Source organism: Sminthopsis crassicaudata, chromosome 3 (genome assembly GCF_048593235.1).
Source record: "Sminthopsis crassicaudata isolate SCR6 chromosome 3, ASM4859323v1, whole genome shotgun sequence".
NCBI classification, from domain to species: domain Eukaryota; kingdom Metazoa; phylum Chordata; class Mammalia; order Dasyuromorphia; family Dasyuridae; genus Sminthopsis; species Sminthopsis crassicaudata.
In genome coordinates, this window is record NC_133619.1 from 571,755,551 (window position 1) to 571,782,107 (window position 26,557).

The following is a 26,557-nucleotide window of genomic DNA, read 5'->3' on the forward strand; positions in this document are numbered from 1 at the left end:
TGCTTAACACTGCATCCAGTGAATAAAGTTCTGTCTCCCATTATATTAGGTACCAGGCACTATGCTTAGCAGAAGTGAATACAGATGCAAAGAAACTCTCTTAAATGAAGAATTCATGACAATGTATCCTTGTATATTGTCATTAATGCAAAGAGTGAAATTAGTTCTCATGAAATTCCATTGTAGTGGGATATTCACAAATAATTACAGAATAAATATAAAGAGAATAAATTCAAAGAAGGTAAACAAAAAGTTATGGGGAAGGGGGGACATTAATGAAAGGATCCATATAGAAAGTAGTGGTTGAGAAAGATCTCAAATGCCAAAAAAGATTCTGAGGAACAGAAGAGAAGAGAAAGCATTTCAGACACAGAGGACAGACAATTTCTTAGAGCAATAAGTTGAAATAGGTTACAATAAAATCATCCAAGTATATGTAAGAAACATTGACAAAAAAGGGCATCAATTCCAATTTATGTGTACAGCATGAATAACAATAGAGCTTTTGTTGCTATTGTAATAATGATGAAAAAGATGATGAAATTAATAATAGCTAAAACTGATATGGTATTTTAAAGTTTACAAAGCATTTTACAATGTGCTTTCTCAATGTGAATTCATCATTAATTTTTAGTTGCATTTCAGTTTTGATTATCTCATAAAAATAGTCATTTGTGCCTTTAATTATTAAAATAAAAAGAATATAATTATCAAACTGAAAGGAAAATTTTTAAATAACATTTTTTGCATGAATATGTGGAGTAATCCATTTCATATTCTAAAATGCAGAGCAAAATCCATTATTTGATGTTTCGAACTTACATGTAGGGGGAACCTAGGAGGCATACTAGATAGAGCTGGGCTTGGAGTCATGAAAACTCATCTTTCTGAGTTCAAAGCTTGCCACCATGTACTACTAGCTGTGGAATCCTGGCCAAGTCACTTAATTATATTTGGTTCTGTTCCCCATTTGTAAAATGAGTTAGAGAAGCAAATGGCAAGCCACTTCAGGATCTTTGCCACAAGAACTCCAAGAAGTTCTAAAGAGTCAAACTGACTGAAAAATGACTGAACAAAACAACCCATTTGGAATTTAGATAAGGCATGTCAAAATATTAACTTTTTTCCCCAAAATATTCCATTTACCACCTTGACAGACTGGTTCCCTTAGCTATTTATGGAATGTTTAAACATTTTAGTTCTTCATAATCAGAGTTCTATTAGTCTCATTTTTTTTATTTGACTGCTCTATAAATCTCACTTCTATGATGATTGTTCCCAATTCTACCTCTATGATGACTCTTCCAATAAAAGACAGAAGTTGTGTGTCCATTAAAGATACCTGAAAAATTATATAATCCTGAATGACATTTGTGACACAGGCTGTGTTGATGTATTAAATATTTGCATTTTCTTTCTTTTTTTTTAATTTCAATTTAGGTTTATATCTGAGAACCCAAACAATATTAGCAAACCCTTAAACATTTAATCTGTGTTTCTTTGTTTTCCCAGTAAAAGGAAGAAAAAAGGAAAGAGAAAAGGAAGGAAGGAAGGAAAAAGGGAAGAAAAGGAAAAATGTATGCAAGAAAGAAGAATAGATGGAAAGAAAGAAGAAAATAAGCATTTGTTGAGAGCCTACAATGTACCAGGCCCTGTGACAAGCACTTAAAAATATCTTATTTAATTCTTAGAAGAATCATGAGAGAGAGGTGCTATAATTAACTTTATTATAGAGGGAGCTTAAATGACTTGCCCAGAATCACACACAATTTGAGATTGGATTTTGCGGGTTTTGCTGACTCCAGGCCCAATAATCTATCCAATGAAAAATTGAGTTATGTGAAACCATGTAGTATCAACAAAATCAAAACTAAATAAACTAATAAACTGAATTGTGTATTGGCAGGGACTCTGTCTACCAATCAAACATTATGCACTTACCAACTATACATAGGAGTCACTTTCAGTTAGAGATGTTATTGGAAAGTTGTACTGTTGACATGGCAAAAATGACAATATTACAAAAACTAATTTATGTATTCAGTATCATGCTAACAAAAGTCATTTAATAAAGCTGGAAAAATAATAAATTCCATAGCAAAATTAGCAATACTAAGTCTGACTACAATATGAAACAATAATAACTACAAGTAATTTAATTAAAAAAAGAGAAAGGTACAATTTATAGAACACCCATACCCCCAGAGTATAAACTAATTGCTAAATAAACTCAAAACTTCAATTTACTAGAAAATGGATTTATTTTATTTGACAAAAAACTACTTGGAACATTGGAAAGTTATTTGGCAAAAACTAGGTATAATCTAACATCTCCCACTGTACACCAAGATAAACTCTAAATAGATGCTTAACTGAGACATAAAAGATCACATCACGAACAGATTAGAATAGCAAAAAAGACATAGCCTTCGAACTTTGAATGGAGAATTGTTCACTTCCAAAACCACAAAGAAGCTAGTATGAGACAAAATCAATATTTTAATTACATAAAAGCTTTTGCACAAATAAATCTGATTCAGTTAAAATTAGAAGGAAAAAAGTAACTGGGAAAATATATTTGCAGTAAGTTTCTCTGATAAAGTTCTCATCTAAGAAATATAAAGAACTGATTCAAATGAGCCATTCCCCTTTGAGATGGTCAAAAACTTTATTATTTTCAAAGGAACAAATTTAATATATCAATAGACAGATTTTTTTTAAAGTTCCAAATTTTGTTGTTTAGCCATTTTATAGTTATATCTAACTCTTTATGACCACTTTTGGGGTTTTCTCAGCACAGATAGTAGAGTACTTTATCATTTTCTTCTCCAGCTCATTTTACAAATGAGGAACTGAGGCAAACAGGGTTAAATAACTTGCCCAGGGTCACATGTAAATGTGTGAGGCCCAATTTGAACTCAGGAAGATGAGCCTTCCTAATTGGTTCCTGCATCTATTACTGAATGACCTAGCTGCCCCTGCTAATAATTAGAAAAATCCAAAGTGAAGCAAATCTGTGGTTCTACCTTATACCCATCACACTGACCAAGATAACCAAGAAGGAAAAATATAAAAGTTGAAGAATATGCAGAAAAACAGGCATACCAGTACACTCTTTTTTGGAACTATTAAGTAGAAAACAATTTGCAAAGTTTCTAAATTGTGCATATTGTTCACTATGTGCTATCACTATTAGTCCTATACCTGAAAGAGATCAAAGAAAAATGAAAACATTAAAACCATGATAATTCATGAGTCCAGAGGTATAAAAATGAAATATAACATGCCTCCCAAAGGCAAGGTTTTTAAAATCCAAACTAAAACATATATTTATTGGAAATAACAAATGTTGGAATCCAGTTAAATAAAATACTCAGATTCATTTAATTAGTTTCTTTTTACTGGGGTGTCACTACAAGGAAGAGAGAATATATATGTATGAAATATAAAATATTATATACATACACACACTTGTCATTAGGAAAATGAGTTCAAATTCATCTATAAAGTGGGATAACTAAGGGCACCTACATCCATGGGTTGTTGTGAAAATTCATGAGATTACATATATATATATATATATATATATATATATATATATATATATATATACATATGTATATATAATGCTTGAAAATCTTAAAGTCCTACATAAATATTAGCTATTATTGTTAACCACAAAACTCATTACTGGATCCTAAAGCCAGTAATATCAGTGGTCGCATACCATTGAATGGTTAATGAATTGTGAAATAAGTAAATAAATAAATATGAGTTTAAAGATGGATAAATAAGCCTGATGACCAGGTGTTAGCAGTTATAGCGGTAAATCATTCATGTCTAGAGAGCCATCCCTTTATTTTTCTGGTGTAGGAGTTTGATAGGTTAGGAGATAAGAGAACACTAATTAGGAAGGCTGGGGTTGAATCTTAGCTCCGAAAATCATTACTTGTATGCCATAAGACAGTATTGTTCACAGCTGTCACTGTAATAAATACTTATAAATTCCAATTAAAATAGAAAGAAATTATTTTGAAGGATTGGGAACAGGAGGTGGTACATATCAGCCTAACAACCTGTCTCTGCTGAATTGGTCTTGGGGATGCTTTTAGTGAATCTATCTATAGCATAATGAAGAGAGTAGTAGACTTGGCTTAAAAAATGGATACCAAATATTTGTTTCAGAAATTTGATACAAAGCTATCTGGGATCCTAGCTACTTTCAGTTACATTCAATAACTTTATTACTTTGTATCTGTTATTTGCCTTTATTCTTCTTCAGTGAAATGATTTAAACTGGTCCCAAAAGTACTAGCAATGATTTTAAACAAGTTTTTCATAGACTCTAAGAATGTTCATCAATACTGTGGGAGGGAAATGTCCATCTTTTTGTAGCTAGCTTAGGTGGTGGCCCTAGTGTCTCATAGTAAATTTCATCAGCATCCCTTGCAAATCTAGTGTGGTTCATTTTCCAGTTCTGAAAGTGAACATGAAATAAGATAAAATTCTATTACCAAATGTGATTCTGGAGTTCTGATAATGAAACATGCTACCACATTCTGAGAGAACAGTTTCAAGATGTAGAATATGACATAAGTTTTTGGAAGTTAGATCTGTGGAAATCTATTTTGCTTAATTATGCAAGCTTGCACCAAAGTTTTGTTTCCCTCCCCCCCCCCCAGTGGTGGAGGTGTGAGGGAGAGAAAAATAAATGTTCATTAAATGAATTAATTAAAATAAAAAATAATTTTAAAAGAGTAATAGCTAACATTTATAAAGTGTTTTACAATTGCAAATCACAAAATTCTGGGAGTTAGAGACTCTTCCATCTCCATTTTACAAATAGGAAATCAAGGCAAATGGTAAATAGTTTTTTAGGGTCCCACATTTAGTAAGTGTCTGAGACTGGATTTGAAATAAACTTTTCCTGACTTCAGGGCCAGAGAATTTGTTCATTGTGTCCTCCACTAACCCTAAGAGAGAAAGTTGAGGATTGTTTTGAGTAGAAGCTGGTAAAGTTCTTTACTTATAATGATAGCCTCACAATAAGGAATTTGGGCTAATATTTACACAGCTTTCTAGTACTCCTTCCTTCTTTTGCAAAGAAGTCAGTTTCAATCACTTTTGACCAAACTGTTTTGCTGTTTGCTGGATTAACTATGCTTAAGTCTTGTTTTTCTTCTTTGTTTTTTTATCTAACTTTCATTTTCCTTTTCTTAAACTTCTTGTGAGCCTGGAGATGATCAGAGATTGCCCACACCCTCTGTTCAGGCCAAGGGTAGTATTGATTGGGGTGTGGAGTCCTCTTTCAACTTTTTAAAACTTCCCTGAAAATGATGACTGAATTCTATGATGACTTGTTTATTGTGTTCTTGGGGCTACTTTGACTTCTGTATTATCTCGGCAATATTTTCATCAGCTGATGAAGAAAATCTAGAGCCTCTGAGAAGTTTGTGTTTTCTAGATCCTGTTTCACATGTTTTTCTTTTATTACTCTTGTTTGCATGTTAGAGTGCTAATGTTTTCTCCTGTATGTGCAAGCTAGATATTGATAGAATCCCATAGTGGCTTTCCATTTATCTCCAATAATTCTTTCACGTCATTTCTATCCTGATGGTATTTGTCACTATCCCCATCCTACAGGGACATACTCCAGAGCCCTGCCTTGTCTCCTACAATTGCTAATACATCAAGAGTTGCCTCATACACTGCTCTCTTCAGATTCTATGATGTGACTCAATTTTTGTTAAATGTTGTTGGAAAATTTATTTGTTCTTCCCAATAAGATCAGATACCAGAATTTGGGGAATGCTTTGGTCTATTTTAATTGGTTTGTTCAATTCAAAATTCTAGTTCAAATACACTGCTTTAAAATCATTTTTGATGGCAGAGCTCTTTTTTTGCCATCTATTTGGTTATTAAAAAATGTCTGGAGGTGAAGATGTTTAGGGATATCAAATCTTCCAACTTTTCCCTCTTTTCAAAGCTTCTGTTGAAATGTTGGGGCTTGGAGTTGAATTGTTTATTTTGATCTTGGGGCTACTCTGATCTATCGCCTTAGTTTGTATTTCAATTGCCTTCAGTTTTATCTAAATGAGGATTGTGGTTGATGTTATGATCATGGTAATTATCATAAGCATCAATTTTTATTATTAATGATTACCCTTCACTAGTTGGTGATATGTTGTTATGCAGGGGAATGCTGGTAAATATTTAACAACAAGCTTTCTGAAAAAAAATATTGACAACACAATTAAAAGTTTAATCTGAATTATTAATATTCATCCTTAAGTCTAGCCAAGCAGCAAAGAAACAAATCAATCCCTTATTTGCAATATTTGTTGATTTTGAAGCTGTAAATGCTCATAATAACAACAAAGAGCTCTTTTGAGGCATTATGAGTTGGTTGGTAATTGTTGAAGAGAGAACTTTTTTTGGGAGGCAGGGGGGATTAAAGAAGAGACTGAATTATCCAAGGAAGAGGCCATGAGTACCTGAATTTTGGTGGCATTGGAATGAATGGGCAGTTAGGTGGGACAATGGAAAGAGTAGTAGAGGCCTGGAAGAATAAACTTCCCAAGTTCAAATCTGGTTTTTAGATACTTGACTGCATAACTCTATGCAAGTTGCTTTACTCTGTTTTGCCTCAGTACCCTCATTTATAAAATGAACTAGAGAAGGAAATGGCAAACCACTCTTTGTTGAGATAATCCCCCAAAAGGTTACAAAGATTCTGACATGATCAAAAAAAAAAAAAAAAAAAAAAAAAAAAGAAAAAGAAAAGAAAAGAAAAGAAAAGAAAAAAAGGAAAAGAAAAGAAATGAAAAGACTAAACAACCTTGGAGTGAATAAAAAAGGCCATATTTGAAAGAAGTTGTGAAAATAGACATATGGGGTAACTGATATTTAGAAGTCTAGGATTATACCAAGGTTTTCAAACTTGGGTGGTCATAATGTAAACTAATAGGGAAGTTTAGAAGGGGAGTGAGTTTTGGGGAAAATGGCTAGTAAATTAATTATCTCTTTAAAAAACCAAGAAAGGAATTATAAAAAATGCCACTGTCAATTATCTACCCTCTATGGTATCTCTCTCATGATATGACTGTCTAATCTACAGTAGCAACTACTGAGAAGAAAAAAAGTAATATTAGGATTCAGTAAAATTGAATCCCATTTTCTTAAGATTTCCTTTTCTCTTTTTACTGATTTAAGAAGCCTGAGAAGGGCACAGATATTGAGACTGCAGATTCCCTTAGCTTCCTACAAAACACTCAAAACTTACTGTACAGTAACATACAAGATGGATAAACACAACCATCATACAATAAAACATATTTAAAAAAAAGAAGTCTTTTAAAATTACTGTCCCCCCCACCCAAATATATGCCATTTAAGGCATTGCACTATACAGGATGTCTTTTCAATTAACTTTCATAATAACTAGGGTCATGTTTGCATAAGCATTTGAGCTCCTCAATGAGTTACAGATAAGTTAATTAGCTGCATCTCAGGCAAGAACCTGGAGACACTGGTGTTTGCAGACTATTAAATTGTTCACAGCAAATTAGACAGACAAAAGATTGTCATGCTCACTTCTATTTCCCAAATGTTATAAATTAGAACATGTAAAAGAATTACAAATTTATTGAGTTCATTTGCTTTGAATATTTTGCACATGGTGGGAAAAAATGTTTGCTTCAAAAGTTACTGTAAGTACTGGAAAGCAATCTAGCAGAAATTAGGTTTACATTGATACCCAACACTATTATACTAGAACAATCCTCAGATGGCTCTTTGATTAAAATACATATACAAGGTATATGTATATATATACCTATACAAGGTATGTGTATATATATATGATAAATATGGAGATGAATTTCACAGTTATAGAATAAAGAGAATTTTTGATGAAACACAAGGTAGAGATGATCAAAAAAGATAAAATGAATATTTTTTTTTGCATAAACACAATTAGCATGGTTTAACTTAGAAGAAAATAGTTAAGTAGCAAGAGGGGTGAAGAGAAGATAATGAATTCTGTTTTAGACAAGTTGACTTTTAGACATCTGCAGGACATCAAATTCAAGATATCCTCAAAGGAGTTAGTAATACACAACTGAAGTTTAAAAGAGAGATTATGCCAATTTGGGCATCATCTACATAGAGCTGATGATAGAAATCATAGGCAATCACTAAGTAAAATGGTACAGAGGGTGTGTAGAAAGTAGTTAAGGGCAGAGCCCTGCTGTATACCCACAATTTATGGGTGTAAAATGGATGAAGATCCAGCAGTGGAGACAAAAAAAGAGCTATTAAACAGGTAAGGAGTAAAACCAGAAGAAAGAGCAGTGTCACAAAAATTTAGAGAGAAGAGTATCTCAAGGAGTAATTAAAAGTATAAAAGGCTGTCAAGAGTTCAAGAAAGATTGAAAAAAAAGATCATTGGATCCGGCAGTTAAAAGATAACTAGAAACTTAGGAGAGAATCATTTCAGGTGAATGATGAGATCAGAAGCCATCCGGGAGAAGAACAGGAAAGGAGAGGAGTTAATGCTTACAAATGACTTTCTAGAGGAATTTAAGTTAAAAAGGAGAGATAGAGACTTATTAGCCAGTCTGGATGGATGGATAGATAAAGGGAAGGCTTTTATAGATAAAAGTAGACATAGGGATGTTTATAAAGAGCAGAGAAGAAACTAATACATAAGAAGACACTGAAGATAAGTGAGAAAGTGAGGATAATAGATGGACCAATATACTGGAGAAAATAGAAGAGGATGGATCAATGGTATATATAGAGAGAGGTTTGTCTCAATAAGCATAAATGCTGCCTATTCTTGATGACAGGAGTGAAGAAAGAGAGAGAACAGGGAGATAGGTGAAATATGAGATATATGAGTGACATGAGATGAGAGGAGGAAGTAAAAGGAACTTGATGAATTATCTTTTATAAATGAAGAATTGGGTAAAGTCCATTCAAGAAAGTGGAGGAAGGGATATGGTAGGAAGTGTGAGTAAAAATTAAAACATTTGAAATAGCTGTGAGGGGATTGTGAACTGAAGAATATAAAAGAATTGCCTTCCTAAAATGAGGGCCTAATTTTGAGTGTATGCAGTTAGCAGAGTTTTATGATTTTTCTTTCAACTCTATTCAGTAACACATTAATAGGAGTGAAGGAAGCTGAAGGGGAGTAATCCAAGGCTAGGGTTTGACAGGAGAAGAAATGATAGGGCACCAGGCCAGTGACTTAGGAGAAGAAAATAGAGTTGAAGTGGAATGCCAATAATAGGAAAAATGCACATTAAAAGAACTCCTAGAGTGATCATGAGGAAGCTGGAAAAAGAAAATAGAGAGTACTGAAAGTACCACAAAGATTACGCACTCTAACAGGGTTAGCAGAGTTTTGAATCAAACCAGCTATTCCATAAAACATTTTGGAACTATTTAAAACAATATGATAATAGTTAACATTTATATATTAGTTTAAGATATGTAGAGTACATATACACACATACATTTATACATACATACATGTGTGCACTCAAAATAACAATGAATAACAAATTTGAGTTGACATTGCTGACATGATAACTTTTTGAGAGCAATTTGTAACTTGTCCTCCTCTGTTGAAATATAAGCTCTGAGGGCAGGGACTTTGTTTTTGTTTGTTTGTTTTTTAATTATTTATTTTTAACACACATTGCTTTATGAATCATGTTGGGAGAGAAAAAATCAGAGCAAAAGAGAAAAACCATGGGAAAGGAAAAAAAATGGAAAAAAGAAATGAACATAACATTCAATCTCCAAGGTTCTTTTTCTGGATGCAGATGGCATGTTCTAACCAAAGTCTATTGGGATTGTTTTGGATTTACTTATATTTTTATGTGTTGTGCTTATTATACCTGATCCATGGCAAGTGATTAATAAATGTGTGTTTTCTCTCTCCCTTCCTCTCTCTTTCCCTTCCTTCCTTCCTTCCTTCCTTCCTTCCTTCCTTCCTTCCTTCCTTCCTTCCTTCCTTCCTTCCTTCCTTCCTTCCTTCCTTCCTTCCTTCCTTCCTTCCTTCCTTCCTTCCTTCCTTCCTTCCTTTCTTCCTTCCTTCCTTCCTTCCTTCCTTCCTTCCTTCCTCTGTTGTTTCCTTTTTCTACTTATATCAGCTTCTACTATGGCATAACTTGATGACTCAGCTCACTTTCCTCCTACCCCTTCTGCTGACATATATTTAACAAGCTGTGACTGGCTCAGGCTTTCTCTGTGTTCTCTGATATTTGTCCCAAACTATACTTCATGTTTTCATTTCCATCTTCACTTCAGTTTGACAGCATATTTTTCTTGGTGATCTAGGTCATTGCCAGATCACATTTTCTTTCCAAGTTAGGTAACACACACACACACACACATACACACACACACACACACACACACATACACACACACACACACACACACACACACACACACACACACCCAGAATTAAATGTAATAATTATTTTAAGTCTCAGTCCAAGCTGCCTTCATGTATGAGACTTCTTTAAAAGGGAGTACTATCTTCACCCCATCCTATTCCACCATATATAAGTAAAGAACTAATCCAGGCAGACTAATCCAGGCAGACACTTTTTTTGGGGAATTTGTAAAGATTTATCTGGAACTTTGAGAGGTTAAATGACTTGCCCACAGTCATAAAGTTGGTATGTCAGAGATGAAGGTGGAGTAGGACTTGAAATTGAACTTGCCAGTTCCAAGATCAGCTCTCTATGTATTGTATCATTCTGCCTCTTACCTGTCTCAGCTTCCCTTTATATTTGAAGTATTCACCCATGTGGTTAATAAACAAACTTTAGAATGGTCCAGAGCAGATAAATGAAATCCAGTCTGCTGACTACCGGGGCTATGGTAGTTATTTCTCCCACTTGCCCTCTCCTAGCAAACCTTTGTTCAGAAAACTATCTCGCCTAGTCACAATACTTTCACAAATTGAATTGAGTTGTAAAAATCAAAGAGATTTATACACTTATTTTTTCTTTACTTTACATTTAATTTTAATCTGAAATTAATAAACACCAAATTGAACTGGGAATTTCCACACATACAGAATAGAAAAAAGCAGGCTGCCTTTGAAACTGTGCATCTTGCTTGTGAGTGGTTTGTTTTTCTTTTGAAATATTTCTCAAAGTTCCTCTTTCTGGCCATCTTTCTTGTCTCTCCTGAAAAAAATTTTAATGGAGTAATATATTTTCTTTCTTCTTTTTAAATTAAAGCCTTTTATTTTCAAAATATATGCATGGATAATTTTCAACGTTCATCCTTGCAAAAGTTTGTGCTCCAATTTTTTCCCTTCCTTTCCCCTACTTCCTCCCTTAGACAGCAATATATGTTAAACATGTGCAACTCTTTTATACATATTTCCACAATTATTATATTGCACAAAAAAATCAGATCAAAAAGGAAAAAAATGAGAAAAAACAAAATGCAAGCAAATAACAACAAAAAGAGTGAAAATACTATGTTGTGATATACCCTCAGTTCCCCCAGTCCTCTCTCTAGATATAGATAGCTTTCTTTATCCCAAGATCCTTGGAACTGGCCTGAATCATCTCACTGTTGAAGAGAGGCACATCAATCAGCACTGATTATCATATAATCTTGCTGTTGCTATGTATAATAATCTCCTGGTTCTGCTCATTTCACTTAGCATCTGGAGTAATACATATATATATATATATACATATATGTATATGTATATATATATATATATATATGGAGTAATATATTTTCAACAGATATTAATTCAATGAGCATCTTCATCTACAGGCTAGATGGCTCTGAAAAAATGTAACACCTGACCAAGTCCTCTCATGGAGAAGACCAAAGAGCAGGTAGCTAAGATATCATCTAAAGGAATGATCAGTAGCTGCTTCGTCACAGGGGAGGGAGAATGATGTACAAGAACAAAGATGCAGAGTTATTCATTAGGAGCAGAGTGTATGGAGTGGTTTCTGTCAAAAGAGATAGTGAAATCTGGAAAGGTTGAATGCCATTAAAAACTTAACCCAAAGAGGAAATTCACTGAAAGGCAAACTCAAATAAAATATTGACCAAGTGAACCAGAGATGCAAATGTTTAGTTGCAAGGCCACAGAATTACAGATAAGCATGGCACTTCAGAAGCTAACTATTTCAATCCATATCTAACTAGGAATTCTATTAATTTATCAGGTAATAGGCATTAAGTTCCTACTGGACTGTGTTGGAAATAGCTTGAACAAATTTAAATGAATTGATTGTTACATTTTCACTGTGAGCATTTATACCAGAGAAATCAGCATATGCTACAAATCAGGGCTTGATTGGATTTTATGGATTATATATACTTAAGAAATTGATGGACAAAATAAAATGTTAATGGTGAATAATTTAAACTTAAACTCAAAGATGTGTTACCGATACATTTATTTTTTCCAGTGAATAGGTTATTAAACTCTTGCCAGAAGAAACTATGGGGTGGCACAATCTCTTAAAACAGCCAATTCCATAATGGATGGAAATACAATTTTAAGGGAATTTTTATTTATTTGAACCTAAAATTTGCCTTTTTGAAATGCCTCTCTCTCTTCTTTTGTCTTTCTTCTCTTGCATCTGCTCCTAGTTTTGCTCTCTATGGTCAAGTAGAGGAACTAAAATCCCTTTTTCATATAGTAGTCCTTCAAATATTTGAAAAATTATCATGCCTCCTCTAATTCACTTCTCCTCATTTAATCTAGTTATCTCCTACTATCTATAACCCTTTATCTCTTCTCTTTTCAGTGGTATTCTCCATTTTTCTACTTCCTTTACTTTCATACTGTTCTGAAGTCTCCATTATGAATTCTGACCTCATTAGAGAGAAAACAGAGAAGAAAAGGAAAAGAAAGGAAAGGACACCGAAGGAAAGGAAACAAGACAGTGGGCAAAGATGGAAGAGGAGATAAACAGGGATTGGCTGGTGTGTTCCACTGATATTCTCTACTTTCAGGAAGAAAGGAATAAGGCTACTAGCATGCTAGATGGATCACTTATGGCAAACTCCTTAAATCAAACAAGAATTACATACAATGGGCTGGTATGGATGAGGTAGAGGCAGCTCTAAAGTGAGGATATCATAGATAGATCCATTAGAATGTATCTTTATTTTTTAAGGGATTGGTATTCTGTAAAATAAACACTACAAATTGAGAACTGTATAGGAAACCATCTTGTTCAATTCCCTTAATTTATATATATATATATATACACACACACACACACACACACACACACACATATACACACACACACACACACATATATGTGTATACATACATACATACATATGTATATTCCTAACAGAATAAGAATTTCCTAGAAAGGGGAAATGCTTTGTCATACACAATTATTTAAATGTCTGAGGAAGGATTCAAATTTAGATTCAGGTTATTCTGACTCCAAATTCAGCACTTTTATCAATGACTGCACTATTCTCCTTTATCCTGGTCAGCATCTTATACTCTGCCCTCATGCTAGGTATTTGCTGTCCAAGGTACTGACCAACTATCCCTACAAGGTCTGGTCATGAGGTGGTAATTTTTGTTTTTCAGATTTAGACAATCTAAGGAAAGGTAAAATTATGGTCTATGTCAAGTGAATGAAGAATCCATATCAAATGAGAATATTAATCTAATACCTACTAAATAATCAGTAGCAATAAGAATAATAACTAACATTTTGATAGCATGGTACTTTAATGTTTAGAGATTGTTTTACATATGTTATCTTCCTGAATCTTTACAACAACCTCAAGAGGTGGGTTCCATTATAATCTTTATAAATGAGTAAGCTGAGACCAGCAACAGTTATTATTAGTGAGTGGTTGACCCAGAAGTTCTATTCAGGTTTTCCTGACTGTGCCACCTAACTATAGAGAGTATTGAAAGTCAGAAGCAATTAAAGCTTAAAATTGTACTAAAAGCCTTGATATGTCCTGAATTTTACACACAAATACACACATATGTTTCTTGAGATAGATAAAGAAATAAATTATACAGATTTCAAGTCACCTTCACTAGCACTAATTGCATGTCTCCCATGCCCTTAGCATCCTGTGACTGAATTTTACATCTATGCTCACATTATGATTGTTTAAAGTATCAAATTACATTCAAGAACTGTCTGAGCTCCTTTAGTCTGATTAATGACAGTTTGGTGCAGTCTAATATGGGGGTAATACTATTTTTTTCTTTCAATTACTTCATTTGTTTTTCATGCTCAAATTTGGCCCTAATTTTTCTTTGCATTTAAACTGTCTTAACCTTGGATGAATTATCTTCTTTCTTATCCCAGAGTAGTGTTTCTTATTTTATATTGTTAATAAGATTTCACAAAGATTCAGACATTGCCAAGATAAGGAATTAGCTAAGATGTCCATCGCTATGACTGAGTTCCTTAATAGGTGACAATCTTGCCTCAGCATTGCCTGTTTGGTCTATTTTGTAAAGCTGTTAAGAAGTAGTCTGGCATCATTATTACTTCCTGAACACATACTATTTCCCTAGGATACCTATCTCATCCTGGCTGAGGGCAATTCCATTCTTCTCCCAAGGCCTTAGCTCTTCCTCTGCTTCCATACAGGTGATCTTATGAAGCACAACCCTTTGATTCTCCCAAGCCAGAGATCCTATTAACCTTTGATTCTTAGCAGTATTGTTGTACTGAAAAATAGTGGACATATGAATATATAAATATATAATAACACTAATAGCATTTATATGGTATATAAAATGCTTTACAAAGATTATTCCATTTTATGAGGCAAATAGTAGGCACTGTATCAGAAAGTTGCTGTTTCAAACTTTTGGTGGTTTTTTAGTCATGTCTGACTCTTTGTGACTCCCTTTGAGGTTTTTTTAGCAAAAATATTTTAGTAGCTTGCCATTTCTTTTTACAATTCATTTTGTAGATGAAGAAACCGAGGAAAACAGGATTAAGTCACTTGCCCAGGATCACACAACTAGTCAGTTTCTGAGGCCAGATTTGAATGAGACTTCCTGACTGCAGGCCTAGTGTTACCTAGCTGCCTCAACCTTAGACATTTACTAGTTATGAGATTTTGGGCAATTCATTCAACAGATATGAGCTCTGGCTCAGTTTCCACATTTATAAAATGGGGATTATAATCATGCCACACACAGGATTGTTATAAGGATCAAATGAGATTACCCTTCTTCCTCAATTTAAGAGTATAAAATTCATACATTGTTGAAGTTGAAACAAGTCCTCATCAATATTTTTACAGGTGATAAGGTACCCCCAAACTGAACGAGGCTGACAGAGAAATGGGTTGGTCACTGGGTCTATACTCAAGATCTTCCAGCTTAACAGAACCCAATAGAATTTATTCCCCAGAAGTAAAACTTTTCAGGACTTAAGGTACCAACACTGAATAAACTGAAATCTTGCTTCCTTTAGATTTCAAAAATACTTCAAAGAAAGAACTAATCAGAATATCTAGAGTAATTCTTTATGGACTGTGATTGCCCTTCAGAGGGTCAAGAGAATGTACACCTTAACAAATGGTTGAATGAATGAATGAATAAAAAGGAAGGAAGAAAAAAGAAAGTAAAAAAACAGTAGAACAAAGGAATTAAGTAAAAAAAGAAAGAAGAAAGGAAGAACAACCTTGAAGGTAAAGGAATTAAAAATCACAAGTTGAGACCTAAAAGGGACTTTGGAAATCAACTAGTCCAAGCACTCTTCCCTATTTATATACAAATGATGAAATAGAATCTCAGAGAGACAGCAGACATTTCCTTGGATCTTATAGATAACCATGAACAGAGCTGGTATTTGAAACTTATGCCATCTAATGCCAGAGTCAAGATTATTTCTAGTCAAATATATCACCTTCCATATTGAGATAGAGAGACTTTATAGCACCAATTGTCTCTCTATATGTTAGATGCCCAATTAGATTACAATATTTTTTCTGGACAAACCTTCTATAGGATCCATAATGTACAGGGTCAGGTGATATAGAATTGTTCCCTACCTACCTTTCATTGACTTTTGCAAATCTCATTATCAGTTTAGTAAAGAATAAAGACAAGTCTAGTCTGGATGGCTAGCTATGTATTCTTTGGGCAATTCTTTTTTCTCAGTTTTAGTTTCCCAAAGTTATGGGAGATAGAATAAAAGCTCTTTGTGCAACTAGGATAATAGGATAAAACAATAATAGATTGAGAACAGAAAGGGACTCTAGAGTTCACTGAATCCTGTTAGGATTACTAGGTGAGAACTCAGGTTGTCTGGACAATTACAAGGTGAGAACTCAGGTTGACTTGACAATTCTCTGGCTCAGACCTGTAAAGGGAGTTTACACCTTAGGAATCCTAGAAGGAGCAAGCTCATTGGTTGAAGTGGTTCTTCCCAGAAGCCCTTGCATTATCCCACGCCCATTCTCTGGGAGGATAAAAGAGGCAACCTTGGGCCTGGAGAGCAGTCTGCCTGGGGAAGGATAAGAGCTGGAGGAGATTCAGAGCCAGGATTCAAGGAGAAGTCTCTGCATTACATCAGGCCTGATGGGGCTCTCTGCAGGAAGGGAAGTCACTTCTCTGGACAAGAGTTAACAGCAACTGCCTGGAGACAAAGGTTCCCTACAGGAAGAAGAATCTGTCTGAGAGATTTGAGTAGACACAGCAGATCTCTTCCCAGAGAGTGATCCGGCAGCTTCTGGAGACGACAGCTCGCTACAGAGTCCAATTTCACCCTTCATTTTTCCATATGAGAAAATTGAGGATCAGAGAGATCAAGTGATTTGCCCTAGCTTCCATAGATAGTAAATATTAGAGGTGGGATTTGAACTGAGGTCTTCAGAGCTCCAGACTCAAGATTCTATTGGCCATTCAGATCAGTCAATTTAGCAAACATTAAATTGCTGTTTCTACCAAATCACATGCTAGTTAGACAATATGGATGCAAACAGCTAAAAATCAAAGAATCATTGTCCTCTAGGAGCTTACTCTACTGGCAATTAGAGAGGGACATAACATATACACATGGAAGTAAATACCCAAAATTTCATGAGAAAGAATTTCATGGATGGAAGCAGGGTACATTCCATCTGAGTGGAGCCAAGATGCAAAATAAAGGTTTAGAATATGGGAATTGCAATATTTCCGGTATGTGTGCATGTACTGAGGGAGAGGATAGAATGTTAACTGCTCCTAACAGAATAAGAATTTAATCAATGCCTGTTGACTGACTGATTGGATGCATAAACACATGAACACATGATGATAAGTAATGCAAGTCTGGGAAGTTGGGCTTGCGGTCAGCTTTTAATATGTCAAGTCATATGCTAAACTCTAGACAATACACATTCTTCATCCATTTATTTTTTCCCCTATATGAATGGGTAAAACCATGTCTTTAGCTAACTGTGGGTCTTTTGGGCAATAAGAATTTTCACTAGGAAATATTGCTTTGTTTCATTGGGGCTTGGAGATGACCCCAGAGTCCCAAAGACAGTCCTAACAGAAGGTAAGTTCTGACCAGCTTGACCCTTTAACAGATTGTTTGCTGTCCAAAAACTAGCCCAACACTAGTTCAGGACACAAGCAAGCTCATCATTGGTGAGTAAGTTGTTTGGTGATGAATTCCACTGATATGGTCCCTCCTGTTTCTTCTCATATCCTCTTCTCCTCTTCCATGTACGAATTGGAAAAGGGGTGAAAATGAAGTTAGAATCATATAGTTTTTAGGCCATGTATATAATTATACTTAATTCTGACTACTCTAAATGGGAAATCTCTAACCCACAAATGGACATACTATGGGAGAAGTGGAAGGATGTCAACCTTGGGATTTTCCCCATGAAACAAAGCAGTCAAGAAAAGTGAGCTCCAGCTAAATGGAAGGAAGTTTTACAAGTTCTTCTTGTACAAATGAACAAGATCTCTGAGTTGGTTTTGTTGTGCATCCAAAACAATAAAACTATCATTTAATGGGACAATTGGTGATTATAGACTTGTGATAAACACTTGCATAAACACCATCATGAGAATAATTGCAGCTTATACCTCTCCTGTTACTGCAGAGATGAGGAAGTAGTCAGTCTTTAACAACCTGATGAGCTTCTCTAAATGAACTCAAATCGCTTTTAATATTCAGTAGCTATACATATAAGGTGGGCGTGGGGGAATAAGTGAAAGTGTTGCAAAACATTTTTCAAAAATACAAAATGAGAGAGGTTCAAGACTTGTAGGCCACCCACTGATCCAATCTCTTTCCAAGTCCTATTATTTCTACCTTCCCAATGCCCCTGTGTTTAGATCAAATCTCTCACATAATTTCTTTTCTCTTGCATATAACATAGGAAAACTTTACCTCACAGCTATCTCTAATTAGCCACAACTTCCCAGACACAGCTTCCTTATTATCATGAAGTATAAAAAGTTACAGCTACGATGGAATCTAAGTCTCTCAGATTTGGTGAGTGCATAAAGCCATGCTAGTCATAATACCATTCTAGCTAATGACTACACATATTTCTAGATGAAGCCGTCCAAGTCCAGAGAAGCTAAGGACAACACATCTCTGCTGCATGCTCCTGCTGTGTAAAGGCAAAATAACACAATCTGAAATACAAAATCACTTCCACACCAATAATTGGCTGAGTCAAATGTTAGAATAGAATGATTTCCCCAGTTTGTTTATTTTTTGGTAATTATATGGTATTTACCGTACTCATCACTGTCTGATTTGCTTACTGAAGAAAGTATTCTGATACCCAGTTTTACGGTTTGTGTTATTTTAAAAGGGATTTTTATTTGCTTTTATCTTTGTAAACTGAAATCCACTGGTTTTGTATCGAAAGCTTCCTTCTATTTGTTCAACTAATAAAATTTTCTCCTCTATAGCTGAGAGAATTATTCTATTTCTTTTATTTTAACCCCATGACTGCTCTTCAGCATCTTCATTCCATGCTTCCTGTTTTAACTCTCTGCCTCAGACTGGTATTAGGCTCTCCAACTCCTGCCTTGGTAACCAGTAGGATTTTCTATATCTATTCCTACCCACACCCTAACATGTTATCCTCTGGCCATTTTCATTCTATGCTGCTAGTGCCTCTCTCCAAAAATTATCTTGGACTAATTTTTGCTGATTTATTTGTGGTCAGGTAGCATATCCCAATAGGATGAAAGTTCACTATAGACAGGGACAATTTCATTTATATATTGGTTCTTGTGCTAGGAACACAGTAAGCACTTAATAAATGCCTATTGTTTAATTGAGCATAAATAAATACTATATTTTATCTAAAGATGCCATATCAAGTCATATAATTGAGTCATACTTATTTTAATTTCTCCTGTGAATATGATTTGTTGCCTTGTTATATAAGCAATCTCACAATCCATTGATAAATTCTTCTTGGTCCCACTGAATCATGTTTTTGATGTTTTTTTTTTCTGTCTGGAAATTTTATTTACTTTTTCAGCATCCATATTCATTAATAATATTGGTTTTTAATTGTGTTTGTCACGTTGGAGGGCAACAAATATATTTGTCTCATATGAGAATTGGGTCTCTTTGTTATGACAATGAAATCTATTACAAATACAAAGAGAATTATTCCAAGGGGAATATAAAAGGGAGATAGCAAACTACTTCTCACTGGAAGTCTCCAAGCAAAGTCCACTACTTGACAATGTTACAAAGTGCAATCTCATTCATATATTGTCTGGATGACATGATTCATGAATCTCTCCCAATCATGAGATTTGGTAGAGGAGAGATTTGCTCTTTACATGTTTGGTAGAATTTATATTGGAAGCTATTTAGATCTAGAATCTTATCTCAAGTTCTATTTTAAAACATATCTTAAATATCATTCTTTATTTTCATAACACATTTTGTTTTGCAAGCCAAACAAACTCAAACTCACAAACCAGTCTTGGAAATATTACAGATCATAACCTAGTTATATCTCTCAACTTGTGAGACTCTTTCCCCAGGTTAGTCATGAAATTACGCAAAAAGAATAAAGCTTATATCCCAGGGACTTTGTCCATTTTTCTCTCAACATCTTGAGAAGATATTAATAGAATATAGGCGTGCATTACTTGTATTTATGACACATAACCAGCCTATCTATTTTTAACACCCACATTTGAATAGAATCTCTTGCAACATATTTCCTTTATTATTCCCTATTTGCAATGCATAGCATCCAGCTTGCACACACTAAGAACCTCTCTATGGTTTTTTGAATAACCCTCAATTTCAGTTCTTTGGAGACGTTGGAATCAAAGGGCTTGGAGATATACAATGACTAATATATTCCCCCAAAGGACATACTGCTCAAATAGCTCAAGAAACACAATAGAAAAGAGGTATTGCAACATGTACAATTCATGAAACCTTTTGGAGCATGGGAATGGATTGGCTCATAGACCATGGAGAATGCATCTATTGTATTGCAGGCAGCTGTATTGGGAAACTACTGTGGTTACCTGTCAATGAAATTTTCATATTGTTTAGAAAATAAAAAAACCCTCATAGATGCCATTCTTGCAGTTATATTTGTCATACTGACCCTAATCAAAGGACAAATCTCTAGTCCCATATTTTTCTGTTGAAAATTTTCAATGACAGCACAATTTTCATTTCTTTCTCTGAATGCCATATAACCTTGATCTCCACACTTGAAGTATTTATAAGGAAAAGTTTCGTCCATAATAATATGGAGTAACCTCATAATTGTCAGTTGCCAAAATAGATTTTAAACTATGAGATCTTTTGCCTCATTGCTTTGCTTCTCTAAAATGTCTTTGATGCAGCAGCTGCAGAAATATATATTTTTTTCAATTTGTGTGTGTGTGTGTGTGTGTGTGTGTGTGTGTGTGTGTATCATCACAAGCTTGTTTGCCAGCTATTGCTTGGTTCCTCAGATCCTTTTTATTTCCCATCTTTCTTCCTCATTCCCAAAGCTTCCTCAAATCAAGATCAATAGCACTGTCAGTCTGTCTGATCATTGGCCCTGCCTTTCACTGTCTTATGCATTTGGCTAGAACTCTCTGTTTGGATAGTTAATGGAAAATGACTGTCAATTGCAGGAGCATTCAAGAGTGATAAGTAATTTATAGCCACTGCCACATTTCTACACACAAATAGAATAAAGGATCTATTACCATATTGGGTGAGAAATAATGTCCATTTGGAAATGGATTATTTGGAATCAGGGACAAACTGCTGTTGGCTTGTTAAATTACTGGGATTAATAGCATAGGGAATGAATTCTGTCACAGACCTTGATGGATAGAGTGTTTCGAGGATAATCTGTTTATCAAAAGCTCAGCTCAACATAGAGACAAGGAATACCTGTGACCTTTTGAAGGAGCCTTTTTACAATTCTGAAAACCTCAACTTTGCACCGATGTTACTTGAGCTCTTATACTCTAAATCCAGTGAATTGTCAACATTTTGTATGTAGGCCTCAGAAGCAGAGCACTGGCAAGGTAAATTCCTTTGAAATAAATAACCTTATTTAAGAGAGAGAGCCTGAATATATGAATGAAAGAATAAATGAATGAAAAATATTAAGACCTTACTAGGTGTTAGGCACTGCAAATGCAAATAAAAAAAGCCAAACTATTCCTGTTCTCAAGGAATGCATAATTTAGCAGAGAACACAAAATATATAAGAAGGTTAGGCTAAGATCAAAAGACCCCATGGTCCTTGGTGTTTAGCAGCAAAGCAGATGCTAATGCATATTCTTTAATGTCGTTTCCATACCATTTTTTAATATTGAACTACTTGAGAAGGCCAAGAAATGTGGTAGTGATAATGCTCTGAATAGGATTTTAAAGGAGTCATAAAAATCAAAAAGGATCATTCAGCTCTACCAAAAATTAATCCTTTAGGTGACAATAAAATTCTTGTCAATTCTACATGACACAAAGTATATCTCATTTCCGAATGATTACAAGCAATACTTTTCCTAGATTCAGGAGGGCTTTTGAAGAGATAGGACCACCTAGACTTACTAACTACTAGCATAGAGAATAAGGAGGTATAAAAAGGAAAGAAAGTACAAAGCCAGACTTGTATTCCTTGCATCAACTCTAGGTTGGAGAAAAGCTGAGAAAAAAGCAGAGTTGAGTGGAGATTCACTCTCATGACAGATTAGAAAGAATGAGGGAAGAAAGGTCTAAATAATGCCAGGATAAAGATATCTTATGTTTAGCTGGAAGGAAGAGGAAAAACAAGGCTTCCAAGATGATTTTTTTTTTATTATCCCTACCTATTCCTTCCATTAGATGGGTCACATACACTATGTTTTGTACCTCGAATATTATTTGCTCATTCGCTATGCTTCCTTGGTCATGCATTCTCTTTATTTAAAGATTTTTAGGGAAAAAGTCTTATGTAAATCTCATGGTGTTCAGTCAATCAGTCAACAAGCAAGCACGGATAAAAACTTATTATATTATGTGCCAGGCATGGAGTTACTAATACTTAGGCATACAAAGAAAGGCAAAGATTATCCCTGCCCTTAGAGAGCTCACATTCTGCTTGGGGAGAGAGGTAAATAAACAGACATGTACAAAATATAATTGGAGAACATAAAAAGTAACCTTAGTGGGGAAGACCCAGTGGTTGGGGGGGGGTCTGTGAAAAGATCCCCTCAAGAAGCAGGGATTTGAGCTGTCTTGAAATAAGACAGGTTCCATTAATCAACACAAAACTACCACATCTCAATTTAGTACATATGACTCAAATCTGCAAAGAGAAAGGGACCCATGTTATCCACAATAGAAAGTTATACCCTAAATTCATGATTTTCTATTATCTACCTATTGAGGAATGAATGGTTAGTTAGTTATATACCTAATTTCAATTAAGACAGCTTCAAAATGACTATTGCTAAATAAGATATTATTAAAGATGTTTTCTTCCTTCCTTCCTTTCTTCTTTCTTTCCTTTTTCTTTCTTTCTTTCTTTCTTTCTTTCTTTCTTTCTTTCTTTCTTTCTTTCTTTCTTTCTTTCTTTCTTTCTTTCTTTTTCTTTCTTTCTTTTACTTTGTACATTATATTTACTTACTTATCCAAATTTTGTCTTCATCCCTCCCTTCCTCACATCCCCTTTTCCCTCCTCTGTCAAAGTAAATTGTGAGGGGCTGAAGGGACAGATTGATGCTGAAAATAGTGTTGGATTTGGGGTCATCTAGTAAATAAGCACTTAATAATTACCTCCTCTATTCAAGGCACAATGCTAAGTGTTGTGGATCCAAAAAGAGGAAAAGGATACTCCCTGTTGCCAAGGATTTCATAAGTCTAATAGAGGAAACAAGAGGCAAACAGCTATGCACAAACCTAACAAACAGAGAAAATTGGAGATAACAGAAGGAAGTCATTAGGAGTAAGGAGGTGAGTGGATGGAAAAAAGGAAAGGATGAGGCTTGGAATAACTTATACAATGTAAGATTTAGGTTGGATTTTAGTGAAGCCAGGGAAGTTAGAAAATATAAATGCAAAGGGAAAACACTATTAGCTTGGAAAATGAGCAATAACAAAGCTCACTGTCTGGTAATGGAGTATCTTTGATAGGAAAAGCAATGAGATATGTGTAAAATTGATTTACAGAGAAAGTGAGAGCAATAATATATTAGAAGACCAGCAAATTATGAAGCATTTTAAAAGAAAAAAAAAGTGTTATATATATTTGATCCTGAGAGCCATTGGAGATTGTTGAGTAGGAGAGAGACATAGATGGACATGACTTTGGGGCTAAATGGAAGTGAAAATAAATGAGCCTAGAAATGTCCTTCTTCCCTTTGAACTATACAATGACAACCTCGTGCTAAATGTGGGGAGAAAGCCTCACTACATTATAAATATATATATACAAACATGTAATACACACATATGTATATATATGTTTATAGACATATATATGTATGAATGTGTGCGTGCGTGCATGTGTGTGTGTGTGTGTGTCTCTGTGTAGTATAAATAATTAAGCTTCAGCAGGATATGAACTGAATTTTACCAAAAGAGCAGGCTGATTTTCAAAGAGGCAGAGGAATTAGAGACCAAATTGCTAACATTCACTAGATTATGGAGAAAGCAAGGGAGTTCCAGGAAAGCATTACTTCTGCTTCATTGCCTATCCTAAAGTCTTTGACTGTGTGGATCACAACAAAATGTGGCAAGCTCTCACAGTGATGGGTGTATCTTATTTTAATATTCTCTTAATAGTCTCTTGGGAAAGCTGTATGTGGATTAAGAAACAATAATTATAGCCCAATTTTGGTTTAAGATTGGAAAAAGGAGAACTGCAAGGTATATTATCATCATATTTGTTTAAATTATATGCAGAGTACATTATGCAAAAAAATTCATCCACAGAGTGGATGAATCAAAAGCCAGAATTAAGGATTGCCAGGAGAACAACAATCTCAGATATACAGATGATACAGTCTGACGGCAGAAAGAACTAAGAAACTTCTTGAGGAAGGTGTAAGAGGAGAGTATAAAAGCTGGCTTGAAACTTAACATCACAAAAACTAAGATCTTGGAAACTGGCCCCACCATTTCCTGGTAAACAGAGGGAGAAGAAATGCAATCTTTGTCCAATTTTTTATTTTGGGGCTCAAGATTATTACAGATGGTGACTGCAGCTATGAAACTAAAAGATGCCCACTCCTTGGAAGAAAAGCTATGGCAAATTTGTTCAGCATGCTGAACAGAAAAGATATTACAATGTTGAGAAAGGTCTATTTAGTGAAAGCTTTTTTTTCCCCTCTATAGTTGTGAGAGCTGGGGTATAAGGAATGCTGAGCACACAGAACTGACATTCAAATTGCGATGGTGAAGAAGACAGTTGAGAATCCATGGACAGCAAGGAGATCAAAACAGTCAATATTTAAAGAAATTAATTCAGGTTATTCTCTGGAAAGTCAAATACAGAAGCTGAAGCTTAAATACTTTGATCATATAATGAAAACACAGGACTCATTGGAAAAGACACTGGTGCTGAGAAAAATTGAAGAAAAAAAGTATAAAGGGGACAGCAGAAGATGAGATGAATAGTGTCATGGAAATGATGAACATGTACTTGGACAGACCTCAAGGAGTAGTAAAAGTCAGAAGGATGTGATGGGCTATGGTTCTTGGGATCATGAAGAGTCTTACTTGCCTGAATGACTGAACAATAAAAACAGTAGTTTTGGGGGTTGGGTACTAACATTTGGGGAAATCAGGAAAGCCTTCTTGCAGAAGATACTGCTTGAGCAACATTTTAAAGAAAGAGAGGAAGTATATGTTATTATCTTTCTCTGGAGTCCATTTCACATTGATATTTCACAGCAGTAGCAGAAAACCATGCTTAGAAGAAAAGAGGCACAGGAAATCAAGCAGACAGCCAATGAAGGCACTTCTAGGAATATCTGGCAGAATACAAGAGCCAGTAATGTATACAGGAAAGAATGCTCTCTGGTTGAGCAAATTGAGCAGGTAGGTCTAAGAGAGATGCTGTAAATTTGGATGGTACATAAGGAAGATGCCATGAGAAAAGACAGTAGGATCTACCTACATTACCAGAGACCTTATATGTATTTTACTGGATAAGTAAATAAGGAAGACAAAGCTGTGTGAAATTAAAAGGTCAGCTAGAGCAATCCAGAAAGGAGCTTGGAATCTGAGAAAGATTCTGATTGAAGTCTTTTTTTTCCTTCCTTCCTTCCTTCCTTCCTTCCTTCCTTCCTTCCTTCCTTCCTTCCTTCCTTCCTTCCTTCCTTCCTTCCTTCCTTCCTTCCTTCCTTCCTTCCTTCCTCCTTCCCTCCCTCTCTTCCTCTTTCTTTCTTTCTTTCTTTCTTTCTTTCTTTCTTTCTTTCTTTCTTTCTTTCTTTCTTTCTTTCTTTCTTTCTTTCTTTCTTTCTTTCTTTCTTTCTTTCCTTTCTTTTCTTTCTCTTTTTCTCTCTTTCTTTCTTTGTCTCTTTCTTTGTCTCTTCCTTTCTCTCTTTCTTTCCTTCCTTTCTCTCTTTTTGTAAATTAAAGCTTTTTATTTTCAAAACATATGCATGCATAATTTTTCAACATTAACCTTTGCAAAACCTTGTGTTCCAATTTTCTCCCCCTTCCACCACCTTCTCCCCTAGATGACAAGCAATTCAATATATGTTAAACATGATAGAAATGTTAAATCCAATATATGCATACATATTTATATAATTATCTTGCTGCATGAGAAAAATCAAATCAAACAGGAAAAAAAATGAGAAAGAAAATAAAATGCAAGGAAACAACAACAAAAAGAATGAAAATGCTATATTGTGAAACACACTCAGTTCCCACAATCCTCTCTCTGAGTGTAGATGGCTCTCTTCATCACAAGATCATTGGTGTGAATCATCTCATTGTTGAAGGGAGTCATGTCCATCAGAACTGATTATCATATAGTCTTCTTGTTGCCATGTACAATGTTCTGCTAGTTCTGATCATTTCACTCAGCATCAGTTCACATTAGTCTCTCCAGG

The 26,557-nt window shown here is 34.8% G+C and overlaps 1 protein-coding gene across 5 annotated transcripts in view; it reads right to left on the minus strand.

The window, feature by feature from the left end:
• The window catches only part of SGCZ (sarcoglycan zeta), a 531,956-nt gene that overhangs the window by 139,963 nt on the left and 365,436 nt on the right, over window positions 1-26,557 (minus strand). The gene's annotated exons all lie outside the window — the stretch shown is intronic.